Source organism: Rhinolophus ferrumequinum, chromosome 21 (genome assembly GCF_004115265.2).
Source record: "Rhinolophus ferrumequinum isolate MPI-CBG mRhiFer1 chromosome 21, mRhiFer1_v1.p, whole genome shotgun sequence".
Taxonomy (NCBI): Eukaryota; Metazoa; Chordata; class Mammalia; order Chiroptera; family Rhinolophidae; genus Rhinolophus; species Rhinolophus ferrumequinum.
The window spans coordinates 54,188,839-54,203,850 of NC_046304.1; the positions used below are offsets into that span (position 1 = coordinate 54,188,839).

Below are 15,012 nucleotides of genomic sequence, written 5' to 3' on the forward strand. Positions count from 1 at the left end.
GGGCTGGCAGCTCCAGTCCTGGCCTGTCCCTCCTGTCCCGTCACACCCCTTCCCCATGGGTTTTGTCTGTGGAGGAGCTGCCTGGCCCCCAGCAACTCTGCCCTTTGTGTACCCCCAACCACTCAGCTTGTGACAGCTGACCCCCCAAGACCCCGTCACCAGACACAGCACACCTGCCATCACAGGTCCCTCAGTTCAGGTCAGAGGCCATCTCAGCAGAGCCTCACTGGATCCTAATTGGCCACTGAGGCAGCTTCCATGCCTGTCCCCATTGGCCTGTTCCCCCGTGACACAGGGTCACAGGCCTGCCTGCATCAGCACAACTGATGACTGATTGATGTGCTTCTACTCCTGGGCCTGCAGCACCCACATGGCAAGCCAGGGCTGCCTGCTCACGGGCACCTGGGAGGCCTGCCTGGAGGCGGTGTGAGCCTGAGGGTCTGGAAACAGTGCGCAAGACCCGGACTCCCTGCTTAGGTCTCCGAGCCCATTCCCCACAGCCACACTCAGGCCCGTGGAGCAGGCGCCAGGCAGGGCTGGGGGCTAGGAGGGCAAGGTCACCATTGCAGGGAAAACCAGCTCAGCCAGCACCTGGAGGGGAACTGTGCACAGGGTGACTGCACACCACAGACCACGTTCCCCAATCCTGCGGGGCCACAAGCAGGTGCCCTCACAGGGGCCTCCACAGCCATGGTTTTCGGTGTGTGTGCGTGTGTACATATGGAAACACGTCCCCACCCACCATGTAAGCCCTCCATCCCATGCTCTCACCCAAACAGCACACACGATGGGTGCCAGCCCAGTGGGCTTGCTCCCCAGCTCCCAGCACCCCCAGGATGTGCCGTTGCCATGGTGACCCATGGATACTAACTCCCTCTCCGCTGGCCCAGCATTCCCAGGCCTTTCCTGCGTGGGACAAACTGAGCAAATGAGCCCTCCTAGGGTCGGGCTCCTGGCCCACCAGGTCCTTGAAGAATACAGCAGACACCACAGCCCATCCCCTGGCCCCCCTCCCCGGACTGTGCAGGCTGCTGAGGGCAGGACTGCCTCAGGGGGCAGCCTCACTCAGCTCCTGCCCTCAGCCTCCACCGTCAACCTCCACCTTCAGCCTCCTTGACAGTGCTGGTCCTGGGTGTGGCCTCCCGTGGGTCCCCTCCTGACCCCCAGCAGGCTGTGGTCACAGGGCACGACGTGCTAGACTCAGCAGTAAAGGAGGGTGGCAGACAGAGCCCTGAGTGGGCCTCCCGTCACCCAATGTCCACGTCCCTGCAGGTGGGTCTGCAGGGGTGGGGTTCAGAGAAGGGCCTGAACTTCCAGACCTACAAGCAGGTCAGCTTCTGGAGCTCACCAGTGCCTGGATCAGCAGCAACCACAGCAGGCCCCAGCGCCCAGCACTGGGGGAGATGAGCTCAGACCCTGGGAGCCTGCCCACGAGGCGGGGGGTAGGGCCTCCCCATGCCCTCAGCGGAAGGCACCTTCTGCTCTGCACTCCCGGAGCCCTTCTCTGTGCCCCTGTGGGCAGACACCTGCTCCTAAGACAGAGTGCAGTCTGACCGGGCCAGGGCCCTGGGCACCGAGACGCCTGCTGTCCAGCATGGCCTGCAAGCACTCACACACACACCCCATGTCAGTCCCCACAACGAGCCTGCTCGGGAGGGATCCTCATGCCCACCTTACAGGTAAGAAAACAGGCCCGGGGGAGTTACAAACACACCCAGACGTTGACAGGGCTGGTGGGCAGGGTCTGGGCCCAGCCCAGCCTGCCCCTGACTCCCTACTTGCTGCCCCCCACAGCCCCCTGGAGACTCCCCCAGGACACGGCCCTGCTCCTGCCCTCAGGATCAGCTCCCATTGACAGAGGGGAGTCTCTGTGGGCCCTGCCATTCATGCCCCCTCTTAGGGTGTAGCTCACACTCCTTCAGCTCACACCTCCCTGTCTGGGAAGTTTGGGCCCCGCCCTCCAGGGTCTCTAGGGCCGGTAGCCCTCACCTGCAGTGTGCAGGCGGCAGGCCCTCCTTCCAGTGAGGCCCCTCCAGCTCCCTCCATCTGAGCTGCCTTGCACAGGGGCTGCTGGCATCGGAGGCCCCGTCACTGGAGGGGGTGGGTGGCAGCTGGGATCTCCACCCCCGTCCCCTGCTCTGCCCCACGGGCCAGGTTTCTGGGACCCCTCCACTGACATGGGGCTCACTTGCCTGCTGTCCCTCCCCCTTAGGCAGCACCCACAGCGAGGGTCACCTTGCAGATACACAGCCTGACTGTCTACACCCAAAGGGCCAGGATAAGGAAGCTGGGCTCAGATGGAGCAGCCCTTACCCTGGACCCACCCTCCCCACTGCCCACCACCTGCTCTGTGGGCAGAACTGGGGGCAGGGTGGCAACGTTGCAGCCAGAAGCAGGGAGTGTGGGTGTCCGAGAGCATGGGGGAACCGGGGCGCCACCCCTCGAGGGGGACATGGAAGGCAGGGTCCCAGGCCAGGGTTCTTGGGGGGAAACCCCAGCCTCCCTGACAGCAGTTGTCCCCCTTTCCTTCCTTTTGAGATTTGTTTTCAAGTTTGATGCATCCTTCAGGACCCGCACTCCGCACCTTCACTGCTGCCCCCAGCCCACCTCAGGGACCTGCAACTGGGAAGGACGGCCCAGAGGAAAGAGGGCTACAGTCCATGTCCCTGGCCCCTCCTTGCCCCATGGACACCCCACAGCCCCATGGAAAACCTGCGGGTGTTGACTCTGGGAAGTGCCCTGCCCCCCACATTCATGACAATATACAACGGAGGCCTCTCCGGAAGCTTCTCCAGGACCAGGCCTAATCCCACTGGGGGAGGGGAGTGAGCAAGGGGCAGGAGTGGGGGCCAGTGTCAGGGATCAGGCCTGGGCCTCACCCTTGGCCACGGCCGTGGTGTCAGTGGACAGACGTGAAGGGGAAGGGAAGTGACGCTGGTTTAGGCTGGAGGGGTCGGGGGTACTGCAGGCCCCGGGCCAGGGAGTCCTTGGGGGGACACAGAATGGAAGGCAGGTCCTGAGGTAGTGGAGGATCCCTGGACTCAAGGGCACTTTATCAAGGGGCTCCTCTTTTGGGGGTTCTGGCCCTATAGGTGGCACAGGGGGGTGCTCCCCCACAGGGGTGGACTCAGCGCCCTGCACAGATCCTTCAGTGTCCGTGCCCTGTGCCCTCCGCATCACCCTGAGGGCAAATCACACCTGCCTCCTGGGGGGGGGGCTGGAGGACGGGGAGGGCACAGCTCAGGACAGAGCCAGAGGCCGGCTGGGCTGCTTATAACGGGAGAAAGGGGCTTATTTCTGCCAAAGGGTGGGGTGAAGGTCAGGTGAGCGGTGTCTGGGGAGGCTGTCACATGACTTGGGTCACCCCGACTCCCTTATCCCTTCTCCAGCCACCTGTCAACCAGTCCTGTGAGCCGACTGTGGATGGAGCCCCAAAGTCAGCAGAGAGAGGGCACTCGCCTTTCTAGCTATTAACCTGTCAGTGAGCTCGAGGATTGAAACCCGCAGCAGGAGCTGAATCGTCAGTGGGGAGCCAGGCCTGGCGGGGGGGGGGGGGGGGGGGGGGGGGGGGGGAGGGGCGATCCGCAATGACGGGCCGGCTGGGGAAGGAGCCGGCTGCAGCCTACACACCGGAGGAACTTCAGATTGACCTCTGCAAGTCAAATGTGGGCATCTTAGGAAACAGGTAAAGACCAGGTTTCTCAAGGGAGAAGGAGTTTTCAACTGAAAGCAATGCAAGGAACCACAAAAGAGAGATGCGTTTGGCTACAGAAAAATGTACGTTCAACAAAATCTCCAAATTAAAGGCAAACAACAAACCAGGAGAAACGATTCATAGAAAATATGTCACAGGTGTCATTACTGTGTAGGGGGCACACAATCAACCAAAAGTGAAAAAATACATTAAGACCCCAAAACAAACGTACAAGGAACCTAAGCAGAGTTGGCCCACCAAGGAGGAAACAGGATCCATCTGACCCACGAGAAAACATGCAGCCCATAATCCAGAGAAACGCGCCTTGAAAGCCGGTGTCGGCTTCTGGGGGAAGCCCGCCCAGGGTGCAGGGGGCGCACGCCTGGCGGCCTCTGGAAAGTGACCTGGAGCTGCACGCACGCACCTTGGACACCCGCCATCTCTGGCCAAGTAACTGCTCATCTAGGAATGTAAATACGAGTGGCCTGGCGGACACATGGATCCAAAACAAAATAAAAGACGGGATGTGGACACTAACCCACAGACACCGCGCCATCCACACAGGTGTTCACTGCAGCCGTGTTTGTAAGAGTGAAAACAGCCTAAAGACCCAACAACAAAAGAAGCGTTAAATGAAAACAAGGGTCCGTCTGCAAAAGGAGCCACAAAAAGTGTAAGAAGTTGTTTTAAATAAATGAGGAAACCCTGACATGCTAATTAAAAGCAGCGGGATACGCAGCACGTCCGGGCGTGATGCAAACGTGTGTGATTTCATGATGGGCTCCAGGCTCCGGGGGGGCCTCCCAAATACACATGACACATACACACAGACAGACATAGCGAAACCCATCAGATCGCACAGCTTAGTAATTTCAATTTCACCTGGATAAAGCTGAAAACAAGAGGCAGGATGTAGAATTGTTTATAAATCCTAATCACAACTGTGTAAAAAAACAAAACACAACTGGAAGGACACAGAGTGTGAACAGCCTGGTCTTGGTGGGTGGCATTCGGCGTTGTCCCTCCTTCCTGGCTGTCTGCACTAATTGCACTTAATTATCACCCACACCCGCGCCCATCACTCCCACCTTTAAAGACCCACTGACCTCACTGCGTACAGAACAAAGCCCAGATGCTGCCCTCACACCACGGAGCCCAGGGATGACTGCTGGGTCTCTGTCAGCCCCCAACTCCCACTCAAACCCCACCCAGGGGTGCCACCTGGCCAGAGGTCAGCAAGGTCTCCCCAGGGAAGTGATGGGGACACAGAGATGGAAGGCAGAAGTGGCCTTAACCACACAAGTGAAGGGGCAACGATTCTGGCTCTGTCCTGAGGTCGGTCGACAAACCCTGGAGGACTCCAGTTCTTGCCACCTCGAGTGACCAGCAAGCAAAAAGGACCTCGACCTCGTCGTGGGCCTTGGAGTGGCCCAGCCACACCCTGTTCCTTCTCAGCAGCCCCCTCACAGTCCTGGGCTGGACCCTCCTCCCCCAGGCTCGGCCCCCACCCTCTTCCTGACCTCCCCCGGCCCCCAGCACTTCTGGAGCACCAGACCCCGAGGGCCACCCGGCCCAGGCCCTTTCATTGGGTATCCTCAAGCATCTCAAACCAAACTAGGCATGCAGTCCCCACCCCCACACAACAAACTGCTCCCCAGACCCTGGCCACCCCCTCCCCAGGTCGGAAACCACAACTGCTCCTGGAGTCTCTTCCCCTCCCTACACAGGTCACAGACTCCACCGCAGGCTTGGACCCTGCCCAGCCTCCCGGTGTCTGTGGCATCCAGGCCATTCCTTGCCCCGGACCAGAGACACCTTCTAAAACGCCACCCACCAACACCCATCCAGCCCTCTACGCTGCTCCCCTGCCCACGGCTGGCTGTTGCCCCGCTGTGCCTGCACCCTACTGCTCCCTCCATAGGGCCCCATCCCAAACCCCACCCCCGGGGCCTGAGACTCGTGGCATTCAGGAGCCACTGCCAGGGAGGGAGGGCAGGGCCAGTCAGCCCCCTGCAGCCTCAGTGCCCAGTGCCTCAGTTTCCCCAGTTTACTTGGAGGGCCACACTCTGCTGCCTAGCCTGGAGCTACTTGGAAGAATAAGTGAGCAATCTGACCCACTATGATTTTTCAAAATGGAAAATAACAAGGGTTGGTGCGGCTGGCGAGACACGAGAAGCCTGACACCGGCTGGTGGAGAGCATGGGAAAGCCCACGGCTCCTCAGTGTGACACTGCGTGATGCCCGGACACGCATGTCCAGGACTGACAGACCGATCCGGGGGACCGCCAGCAGGCACGGGGCGGGGCGTGGGGAGTGACAGCTAGAGGCACAGCGCGTCTTCGTGGGGCAGTGAGCCAGTTCTGGAACTAGAGAAGTGGGGCACAAAGCTGTGAGCGCATAAACCTCACTGCACGGCCCACTCTGAAGCTACGTGAATTTCACTTCCGTTTCAGACAATGTTTTGAGTAGTGTGACGCCTGTCGAGGCCGAGTCCATCCCCCACCTCACACGCCTTCACCGGCCCCCGCTGGCTCCCTGCTCTCTCCACAGAGCCCCGTTCTCTCTGCACCCAGGTGCCCCAGCTTCATTCCTCACCTGGCCCTCAGGAGCTGCCCAAATGCTGTTGGAACAGAGGACACGTCCACAACAGACCACAGTCCTGGGGAACCCCCAACACGCCCTCTGCCGCTCACACCACAGGGAGGTCACCCATCCAGCAGCACCTCTGCCTGGTGCTGTGGGTGCCGAGGCTGGAGTGGGGTCGTCCCCGGACACCCCCACCGGCCATCACACCGGAGGCCAGGCAGAGTGGGCGGACGAGGGTGACACACTCCAGTGTGTGCAGACTCTCTGCCAAACCCGTCTGGCCCTTGAAATTTACCGGACGCTCTTTCCTGTGGTCAGAGGTCAGGTGGACAACGGCCCCTCTCCTGCTGGTCATGACCATACATAGGCCAGGACCCCATGTGCGTGCCGACACACCTGGTGCCCACACTGCCAGGGCCCACCCCCCGTCCTGGTCCAACTTGTCCACCCTGCCCCCATGCAGGAAGGGGATTCTCGGACCCCCCCACAACAAGGCTGAGCTACTTCAAATGCCCCCATGGGGTCAGTGCCCGCCCACCCGTGGCACACACCCTGATCACCTGCTCCAAGCACAGCTAAAAATGCCATCTCTGTTGTTCTGGGCACCCACCCCATGCTCCCCCACCTCATAACACACCTGGTCCAGGCAGGTCTGGTCGTGGGCTCTGAGGCCCCTAAGCTGTCACCTTCCCTCCAGGCTGCACGGCCCCTAGGACGCTGCTCCTGTGGCTCGCACCAACACCCATGGCAGCATGCCACCCCCCCTTGAGGACACGGAGCACCCAGCCCTGTCCCTACGGGCCTGCGGTTCCAGTGAGAGCAGCCAGGATGTCCGAGAGGCCCCCACCCCAGCCCAGGCAGTGAGACCCAGTATTTCCGGTGCCCCAGCCGCCCTGAGCACAGCCCATGGGGGCTCACGTTTGGGGGCCACCAGCAGGGCTGGGGCGGGGCCTCCACCGGGCATGTGAGGACATCCTGGCACAGTCCCCCTGCCCCCCCATGCCCAAGGGTGATGCAAACAGGATCTCGTGCAGGAAGGAACTGTGCAACCCAGCGGGCGTTTCGCTGAGTTCAGCGCCAAGGGTTGTGGTCTGCAGGCCCAGGGTATCAGGAGAGCCCGGGACAGCCTGTCCCTGTCTCTGATACCCCCACCCTGAGCCCCCAGCTAAAGCAAGTAGCAGGATTCAGGAGGCAGGAGAGTGAGCAGGAGGGGCACCCCACACCCCATGAGCCATCAGCAGGGCAGATCCAGTGCTGGGGGCAGAGTTTCTTGGCAAAAGTTTTCTCAAGGGCCCTGGCATGGAAGTTTCTCCGAGAGGAACAGAACTCCCAAACAGGGACATGGCGGCCCTCTGCCAGTGGAGACGGAAGCTGGGTCATGGCACTTGTGTGGTCAGGTGGGTGCCTCCAGGGCCAAACCAGGCCCAGCCATCTGTCTCCTCACTTTTCCCCATAAAGCGCTGAGGTCAGGTGGAGAAATGACAGGACAGGTGTGGGGACCTCAGCCCTAGCTGTCTGTGCGCGAGGCTCCAGAGCCCGGGGTGGGAGCGTGGCTGAGTGCACGTGCCCACACGTGTGTGTACACACACACTGCCTCCGCACCGGCCTCCCAGGACGAAGGCTGCATCTGCAGGACGCTCCCCCACTCCAAGACCTGGACTGCGTTGGGGGCCATCACGGATGGCCCCCAGGCCCAGCTGACACCTCCCCAAGCTCTCCTCTGGCCCTGACCACAGCCAGGCGGGGACCGAGGTCCACCCTCCCTGCCTCAGACCCCACCTCTGCAACTGCCCAGGCTCCACCCCCAGCAGGTGACAGGGCCTGACAGACATTTGTATAGGGAAACTGCACCCCACTGCCCCCATCCCAGAACCTCCAGAACCTCTTCACACCCCCAACTGGGCACCATCTGGAGGGTGCTGGGTGGGGGGGATGGGGTTGGGGGAGCTGGTAAACTGCCTCTGAGTTTCTGTCTGGATTCCAGGAGGGGCAGAGCAGGGGAGGAGGCCGGCTGGGGAGGGGGCAGTAGGTGCAGTACCCAGGCCAGGTTCACTTCAGCCATGGGGGTAGGAATGTGCCCCTGGGCGTGGCAGAAGGAACCACCCAGAGAAGGCCCCACTGAGGGGCCAGGCCAGCTCCCTCCAAGGCCCAGTGGCCCCAGAGGCCTAAGTGGCAGCCTGGGGTCCGAGCAGGATCATTCCTCCAGGCCAGTCATCCCCAGGGGACAGAAACAGTCTCTGGGGACGCCTGCCTCCTGCCGCAAAGATTTCAGGTGGCCTCCAGGGTAAACGAGACGGCTCACTCCGTGGTGTGCTGGTAAATGCTTAACAAGCGGCTCTGCGAAGAAGAGAGTGAGGGAGAGGGGATAGGGAAAGGCCAGCGTGTGGTGTTGCCCGGCTCCTTGGTGCAAGTTCTCCCACCGTGGCCCGTCTCAAGCTACCAGCGTGAGGCCACTGAGCCTGGCATCAGGGAAGGTGCATCTCGGCACCCGCACACCCTGCGCTGACACATACAGGACAGACGAGAGCACTAGGAAGTGAAAAGCAGGGCTTGGTTCCAGAACACCCGAATGACACCCACAAACCAACGAGGGAAAGACATGAACGGGCATTCACAGGAGAGGACTCCAGATGGCCTATTACCCCGGCAAAGCCAAGGCCACCGCCATGCTCCACAGAATGGCTCAAAGGGGCAGACGGACCAAGCACTGGGGAGGGGGCATGCCAGTGCACAGCCCCAGGCAGCCACACCCCAAGGTGCCTAGGAGCCAGGCCTCTCCCACTCCCCGTGCGCCCACAGGAGAGACCCGGCAGAGCGTGTCAAGAGATACACATGGGAGACCCTGCACGATGCACGGATAAGCACTATCCAGTGGAGGCCACCCTCTGGGACAGGAATGGACGAATGGTGCCAGGGCTGGGGTGGCGGGAACGGGCAGTGACGGCCAGTGACCACGGGGTTTTTACTGGGGGATGAAAATGTCGTGAAATTGACTGTGGAGGTGGTTGTAGGAGTGTGAATACAGTAAAAAACACTGAACAATACACTTTAAATGGATGCATCACGCGGTATGTGAGTTATAGCGCAATAAAGCTGTTAGAGAGGGAGGCAGGGAGGGACCACACTGGCATCCCACAAGGAGCATTCTCAGCGAGGTGAGCATGGTACCCGACACATGGGCACCTGGGCAACCTCGGGGGTGAGGCTGAGCGGGAGCAGCCAGACACACTTCTGCGTGTTTCTGTGCCTGTGCTGCATCCCACGACAGGTGAGTCCTCCTTTCCTTGCCTGCGAGGAAGCCCCGGGGCTCTCACAGCCAGCAGAGCCCAACCCCCTGGCTGGACCACAGGTGGCAAACGCAGGTGAGAAACCGTCGTTACAAAGTCACCGCATCCCTGACAAGTGACCACCTGCCCGGGGCCCCCGGCTGGGCCCTGATGATGGATGGTGGTCCCGGCAGGATCAGCGGCAGAATCTGCAGCGCCCTTGTTAAGAATCACTGAGTTTCGAGCTGGCGGGAGCAGAGCGTGCAGGCATGCGGGACCCTCCCCAGGGCTCCCCAATCGCTGCAAGAACTCAGGGCGGCCTCCTCAGGCCCGTCCGGCTGTCTCCCACCGTCCTCCACACCAGCCTTGGTGCAGGGGTGACCTCAGCAGAGCCCGGGTCTCGGACCCAGGCCCCCGGTCCTGGCTGGGCTCACACAGAGAAGCGGGTTGTAGGCCTGGCCAGCCCGAGGCCAGCTGGTCGGGGCTGCCCCATGCCGGTGCCCAGGCCGGCGGGTGGGCGGGAGCTGCACTGCGCTCCCTCGGGAGGAGGAGAGGACCCCACCCCGTCACCAGGGTCAAGCAAGGCCAGGCCGGCCACACTGCACGGTGAGAGGTCACCTGTGGGGTATCCTGCTGCCTCAGCTCACGCACCCTGGGACAGGCAGCCCCCAGACTGCTCAGAACTGCCCAGTGCACTGGCCCTGCCCAACCCCGTCCTGCCGCTCCCTCAGGCATGACCAGAGCAGGGGCTGGGGCCTCGTGATGACAAGCCTGGCCGCCCCAGGGCTGGTGGGGGAGAGCAGCCCACGTCCTCCCAGAAACCCCCAAGTACCCGGCTCTGGGCGGCCGCTTCCTCGTGGCTCCAGCTACTGGTCTAACCCCAGAGTGACCCTCCACCCCCACCCTGGGGCAGCAGCCCCTGCCCTGCTCCAGCCCTGGCAGAGCGAGGAAGGGAGTCGGAAGGGACACCGCCCACTGCGATGGCCCAGACAGGCTGCCAGGGACTGGCTCCAGCCCTCCGTCCACTGCCCTCATTTCCTCTGCCGGGCGTGGGGAGGCCAGGCAGTCAGTGCTGCTGGTGCTGGTTCCCCTGTGAGAGGCAGGCTGTGGCCAGAGCGAGGGCCGGAGGTACCCGCACAAGGGCACGCTGCCCCGGCTGCAGCGGCTCTCCCCTCACATCTCGTCCAGTGCACTCGCTTGTCCTGAGGCCACCTGCACACGCATCACTTTGCTTCCAAAGACACCTCCAGGTGGGTATCGCTGACCCAGTTTACACAGAGGACATGGGGCCACCATGAAGGAGGGAGGCAGGCTGGGCCCCAAACTAGGCCGTCTGGACTCAGAGCCCTGGAGGAGCCCTGGAGGAGCGTCCTGCGGCTGGCTGAAAAAATGGGTGGCACACTGGGGGACTTGACAACAGACGTGGAGTGTCTCGCCGCTCTGGGGCTGGACAGCCTAACTCAGCGCCGTGCTCCCTCCGAAGGCTCTAGGGGAAGGGCCTTCCTCATCCAGCAGCTGGAGGCCCGAGGTGTCCCTTGGCTGTGGCCCCACCACACTAACCTTTGCCTCCACTGTCACGAGCCTCTCCTCCTCTCTCCCGTCTCCCTCTGCTTTGTCTCACAAGGACCCCAGCCTTTAGACTTAGGGCCACCTTGTCGCAGTGTGACCTCATCTTCACGGACGGCACCTACACAAAGACCCTATTTCCAAACACGGTCCCATTCTGAGGCTCCAGGCAGGCATGAATTTGGAGGCGCTGTTCCACCCAGAAGCCCCTCGAGGTGGGGAAGGTGGGGTGCAGGGAGGAGCACACGCCTGGGATGGAGGATGGGTACACAGCCCAGGGCAGGTGACTGCAGGTGGAGGAGCCAGGCGCAGTTCGCCCTCAGGTAAGCTCCATGGCTGGGTGACAGCGGGACCAGTCTTTCAGGGCCAGTCACTGGGAGGGGAGATGGCTCCGTGAGCCTCAGGCTCCCTGCCCAGGACACAGGTGTTCCTGCCCTGAGACCGGGGGCCGGGGTGGGGGGTGGGGGAGTGTCACTGCCTCCGACTGAAATGAGGGCAGGGGTGGGGCTGGGGACCAAAGGGGAGGTGGGTCTGGCTCCCACCCCAGCCACGACCTTGACACCCACCCATGAAACCGTAGTGCCCACAGCCCAGCCCAGGCCGGCAGAGGTCGTCAGGACGGGACTGTGGCTGTGACAACCATGCCAGGGCCAAACGGGCAGGGCTGAGCAGGAGGTCAGGGGCCACAAGCGCCCTGTACGCGGGGGGCGGGGCTGAGAGCGCCTCACGGGCAGGGACCCCAGGGAGCAGATGGCAGGACATTCCACACATACTCAGTTCAAGGTCACCCAGGCCAGGAGACGGTCTGGCCTCCGAGGGACTAAGGCTCGGGCTCAGGCTCTGCTTGATGGAAGGAGTGAGAGGTGCCCCCGTGGGCAGGGGCAGCCTGGAGCGGGGGCCCGGGGCCAGCAAGTCAGGCAGCCACACTCAGAGACAGCTGAGCCCCCAAGAGGCCGCCCACCCCCAAGGAGGCGACTGCACACTTTTAAAAAATGGGCTCTGAACCAGCGTGTGCACAGGTGCGTGTGAGCACACGTGTGTTAGGGGCACATGTGAGTGTGTGTGCGTGGGGCGCCGGTGTGCTGGAGGGTTTATGGTGTATTTACAGGTATGTGTGTGCAAATGCAGGTGTGTATGTTTAAACGTGTGTGAGCTTGTGTGAGCATGTGTACATGCGTGTGTGAGCCCGCTTACTGGTGTGTGTGCTGCTGCACAGGTGTGGATGCAGGGGCCCATGGGGGAGGGACAAGCAGAGCCTGGCATCCTGGAGACAGTGCTGGAATGCAAAGAAATCAACTACCCCCACCACTGCCCAGAGGGGACTAGGACCTCCCACTGCCACCCTCCTGCACTGGCACACACCCCAGACCCACCCCAACAGCCACAGCTTCCACCGATCTAGGCTTTCTTAGGTGCAGGAAGGGGAGGTGACACTGACGGGCGGGCCAGCTCTTAACCCCAGCCTGAGCCGGTCTGGGAGGGGTGCAGGCAGCACCTGCCTTCAGCCAGGCCCCCACAGGCAGCCAACAGCAAGTAGCGGGTCACCAGGTTTGAGGACTGCAGCCAGGGAGCATCTGCCAGCAGTCTCCGGCACAGGACTCTGGGCCCCCCCAAGCCCATTCCTGGGGTCCCCTCAGGGGACTTGTCCCTGTGCCAGATGAGACCATGCCTGTCTGGGACTCCCTCCCGCCAGCCACCCTCTCCCTGTGAGGACGTGGGCAGGGGCATGGCATGAGCCGAGAGGCTGGGGGTTGGGGCAGGGCTGCCTTGTCTACCACAAGCTTCCCCAAACTCCTAGTCCTGCCGGCTGGTCAGCGGTGACCCCTGCCCTAGGCTCAGCCTGGACCCGCACGGCCTGGGCACTTGCCCTCAGCACTCCACACCACTGACCCCGTTAACCCTCACATGACCTTGAGAAGTGGGCGGGCACCACAGTAATTCCCACCTTACAGATTAAGAAACTGAGGCATGGCAAGAGCCACAGGGTCAGGGCGGGGCTGATCCACCACCTGCAACCAGGGGGTCCTTAGGGAGAAGCTGGAGGGGGATGGTGTCCTCACACCTGCTCCTGGCCAGCAGCCTCCTGCCCAGAGACCACAGCCACCCGCCGGGCACCTGGTAGGCCTGAGACTGGACGGGTGAGAAACAAGGTCAGCGCCCTGCCTCAAAGCACTCCAGCGGGAGAAGCCACCACGCTCCCTCAAGGCCACACCCGCCAGCCCGGCTGCTCCTGACCATACGTGGCACCCTCGACAGCCCTCAGCCCCACCTACCTGGTCTCCCCAGAATGAGGTTTCACCTAGCAGGACTGAGTCTCAGAGAAGTTGAGTGACTGGCCCAAGGCCACACAGCACTGAGGTCACGGGGCTGAGACTGCTAGGAAATCCCCAGTCACCCACGTCCTGGGGAAGAGCTGGGCCCCAGAGCAGACAGCCCTCTGGATGCCCTCCTGCACTGGCCACATCACTCCAGGAGCAGGCAGTCCGGCCTATGCCCCCACCCCCCAGCTCCCAGGCCGCGCTCAAGGGTGCACCTAGGACCAGAGCCTCAAACTCAGTCTGCTTCCTGCGATACACCTACTCCGCCGCGCCCTCTCTGTGGGGACAGCCACGGAACTCCACGACGGATGGAGAGCCGACATGGCAGCAGGCCTGCCTGGCGACGTTGGGAGGACCCTCTGCCCAGGCCCGGGCCTAGCCCCTCTGCCCCCCGACTGTTGAGCACCACAGAAACAAACTCAGATGGCCAGGAACACGAGCATCCCCTGCCCTCCGAGTTTGGTGGACCCCCAGCTGGGTCCCCCCACAGACATTAGCAGACCTGAAAAGTGCCATCTCGCTCCACTTCAGGGATAGAGAAAAGCCATAAAGACACTGGCCTTATCTCCACGCACCTCCCCAACCCCCAAAATAGCAGTCTCTGTTTACTGAACATCAAGTTTTCACCAGGCACCTAACCCCCACCCGGGCCTGGAGGGATAGAGGTCACTAGCCCCTTTTACAGATGAGAAAACTGAGGCTCAGGAAGATAAGATTGGGCTGTGGGACTCCAGGGGGTGGGTGCCAGGCTCTGAAAGCTGGATGTCTAGCAGCAGGGCAGGGGACCCCATCTCTCCTCCTCCCAAATGCTCACATGGAGGCCAAACGAGCCCTGCACCCCAGCCCATTACCCAGTACCACCATCCAGGACGTCCCCTCCTGCAGTGGACACAGGTCTCCCCCTCACTGACCCGCACAGTGGAGGCCACCCCTTGTCTCCTGACAACTTTTCTCTGAAAGTCATTAAACTGACATTATAATTACACTGATCATAGCTGTTTACACAAACACAAGGCAAAGCTGCGCTGTTTCTCTGAGGTGGGGGCAGGGGCTCGTGCCCCAGTGCACCCAGGTGTAGAAAGGGGGTAACAATCCCACACAGGGCAAGTCTGGGCCCCACAGAGCATGCAAGAGGCAGGGTGTGGAGAGGGCCTCCCCCATCCTGGCACCCACACTGCCAACAGTTCCAACGCCAGGAGGCCTGAGCCGGACCCCCTCCTCCCGGCAGACACACTGCCGGAAGCACAGGACTCAGGACCCTAAAGGTTGTCTGGGCCTGGGCTGCTCAGCAGGGCCACCTCCACCCCCTGCCCTCAGGGCCCAGCCAGGGCTTCGGCCTGGATTCCGAGCCCTCAGGGGTGACATCATGTTCTCCAAGCCCTGGGAGACGCCTGGGAAGTCATTTCTGAGAGAGGGACACCCACACTCTACGCCCAGCAGACAGCCCTGCTGCCAGCTCCACTCTCGCAGGAGCAAATGCCTTCAGATGGGGCTGTGCCCAGGGGACCCTGTGCATCACTGCACGCACTGGGCCCTGCTCCAGGGAGGGGACCCAGGAGAGCTCGTCACGTGCGTGCCCAGC

The 15,012-nt window shown here is 62.1% G+C and overlaps 1 protein-coding gene across 2 annotated transcripts in view; it reads right to left on the reverse strand.

Moving 5' to 3' along the window:
• Positions 1-15,012, reverse strand: part of AATK (apoptosis associated tyrosine kinase) — a 34,067-nt gene that overhangs the window by 18,043 nt on the left and 1,012 nt on the right. The window contains exon 1 of one of the 2 annotated variants that reach the window (XM_033090182.1): positions 6,918-7,125. The exons of the other annotated variant lie outside the window; for it this stretch is intronic. The gene's annotated coding sequence lies outside the window, so the exon portion shown is untranslated. Of the gene's footprint in view, positions 1-6,917; positions 7,126-15,012 lie in introns of those variants that run through there. 2 annotated transcript variants of the gene reach the window in all.